Below are 2893 nucleotides of genomic sequence, written 5' to 3' on the forward strand. Positions count from 1 at the left end.
ACTTTAACAAAATTTAAGATTTAGTCATTGTATTTAAAAAGTTAAAAATTAAGATTGAGCCAAGAACTGTAAAATTAATGTTCTTTGGGAATACCATCAAGATCTAGCCATCTCGGTTCCAAAGACTAGAGCTTGGGATTTCAAGGCCCCTACTACATAACGATGATTAGATACTATATTTGTCCAAAGCCGGTAAAAGTTCTATAAAGGCCCTTGCATTAGCAGTCGGATTGCATTTTGCCTCTTTACTAAAAAAGATAGGCAATATAGTCCCTATACATTTTATCAAAGTGCAAATTGCTCCTCCTATTAAAAATCTCATTTGTTTCTGTTGTTAAAACTGGTTGACAAAATATCCAAACAGTGTCACTATACCTCATGCTGACATACAGGGACAAATGTTTAACAGTAGAAATGGCTACAATGGAATTTTTAAGAGGAGCTGCTTTTTAATCTAACATACATGGATTAATGTGCCCAATTTTTTAATAAATTGGGAAAAATGAAATCTCCTAATACAAACAACTCCATGATACTTTTACCTCCAAGCCTTAAGTCCATAAATTCACATTAGTAGAGCAGCATTTTAAGGTTTTTAGAATCTAATAGAAAAACAATGAAGCTGCTTAGAAATGGAAGATTAGAAACTTTAAAAAGGATGTTTTGCCTTCGAGATTAACAACACGAACACTTAATGTTACATTTTACTATTGTGATGAAAAATCTTAAAGTTGTTGTGAAAGAAGAAACGGTATGATAATATCTTGGATAGTATGAGCTCCTTTATTGTGATTTCCCAGCTCTTTGGTATGTATACCAAAGGCCCTCTTTGGATGGGTGTTTACCTCTAGCGTGGTGCATTTAGTTTTCTTTTTATCTAACGCTACAGTATTGTTACAATATTTAATTTCACCACCACAGCCATTTTTACACTAACCGTAGATAAACAGATCACTCGTCCCAAGGGACCCTAAGTCAACCTTATTTTTTCCATCTTTGAATCCTCCATGTCTAATTGGATATATGCATGTTTATCTGTTCGTTAAAATATGACATAAGTTCTTATACTCATTATAAATTTAGAATTTAATCTTTTTACTTTTCAATTTTTAAATTTTAAGCCCGATTAACAATGATAAAATTGAATCTAATTAAAATTTTATGTCTAAAATAACACGAAATCAAAGTTCATGTGTGATATTAAATATTGAATCAAAATTCATACATAATTTTGATATTAATCTCTTAAAAATAATCTCGTTGCTTATTAGTGAAATTCAAAACAGAAATAATAAAAAGTTTAAACAGGACAATTATAAACACAAAGACACTCATAAGTAGGTTTAAAAGGAGTTCCACCACTTTCAATGCATTGTCCTATTCCACTTGGATATTTTTGAGAACACTCCTGTCTACATTCCGCAAGCAAACAACTGCTTGGGCTCAACACCTCCGTGCATTTTTTTGTGCTTCAACCTTGAATACCATTGAAATAACTACAATAAACAAAATTAAATGAAGTATGATAGAAACTTTTATACTAAAAATTAATTTGTATTTTATTTTTTATAAAAATATATAACTTAATCTCAACTCTTCAAAATGCAATTTTCCAGACTTAGAAAAAAACTATATAAATACAATTATGGCATGAAGGGATATAAGTAACCAAACCAGTGAAAAGTAAGGCAAGGATGAAGACATGAGTGACAGAAATTCTGCCCTTGATTTAAGGATTTAATATGCTAGAAAAAAAATGGATGTGTTATCTAAGTGTGATAGTTGGCCTTGACATTTTTGAGCTTTATATATATACTAATTGGAATCAAAATTTGGAAATATAATAAAGATTTACAATAATTGACATAATTATCGTCTGATTTGGTGCTATTTACTTAAAAATAAAACCCAATTTGACAATTTTTTTCTTCTTTCCATGCAAGGAAAAATTTCAAGAGTCCTTTCCCTATTAAAAACAATTCCAAGATTTCTTTCCCTATTAAAAACAATTTTTTGGGATAGATATCAAAATTCTACATCAACTTTGGTTCAATATTCAATTTGATGCACGAATTTTGATTTAATGTAATTTTATAAATTAAAATTTAATTGCAATTTAAATGTACATATGAAACTTTGATTTTGATTCAATTATACACATTTGAAAAAATAAATATGCCAATTTATTTTTATATTGAATAAATATAATTATATGCGTATATTGTATGTTAATGTAAAATAATGTTATATCAATAATTGTGTTAATGATTTGTGCAAAATTGAAAATTGAATAAAATTAACCTTTATTGTATAAAATTCTACACAATCGAAGTTCATGTATAGTATTTCACATTAGACTAAAGCTCATGTATAGTTTTAAATGTGTAATTTTTAAATCTTAAATCAGGCCGTGTGACTTTCGAAGTTGGGACGCGCGGCTGTATCCCAGCCTGTATCTCTGCCCGTGTAACTCACTGAGTTGGTCACACGGCTATCTCGCAGGCTGTGTAACACACTGACTTAATACACACAGTTATGTCTTAGATCATGTGTGGCACACAGCCGTGTGGCAGCCCGTATCCCAGGCCCTGTGCACTTAAATGAACCATTTCAAGATTGCTTGGACAATAAGCAATCCATTTACTAGCAATTTGACCTATTAAAAATGCCGTTAAACATGCTCAATCATGCTAATTCAACCATCTTAAGTGCCTAACCAATGTACCCTCAATGGTACCACAAGTATACACACTTATACAACAATATAAACTATCAATCAAAACATGCCAATTCACACAACTTAAACTTTTAACCAATATGTCTATCATAGGCACCTAAATTCATAACAATTAAATAATCACACATATGCTAAAAGTTTGTATCAAAGACATCT

The 2893-nt window shown here is 30.3% G+C and overlaps 1 long non-coding RNA gene across 1 annotated transcript; it reads right to left on the reverse strand.

The window, feature by feature from the left end:
• Window positions 1-1171: 1171 nt before the first annotated feature.
• Window positions 1172-1786, reverse strand: LOC128289836 (uncharacterized). Its single transcript, XR_008279484.1, has 2 exons — window positions 1675-1786; window positions 1172-1496 (listed from the first exon to the last, which is right to left on the reverse strand). It is a non-coding gene; the product is annotated as an uncharacterized LOC128289836 (long non-coding RNA).
• Window positions 1787-2893: the final 1107 nt, after the last annotated feature.

The sequence above is a fragment of the Gossypium arboreum genome, chromosome 1, assembly GCF_025698485.1.
Source record: "Gossypium arboreum isolate Shixiya-1 chromosome 1, ASM2569848v2, whole genome shotgun sequence".
Taxonomy (NCBI): Eukaryota; Viridiplantae; Streptophyta; class Magnoliopsida; order Malvales; family Malvaceae; genus Gossypium; species Gossypium arboreum.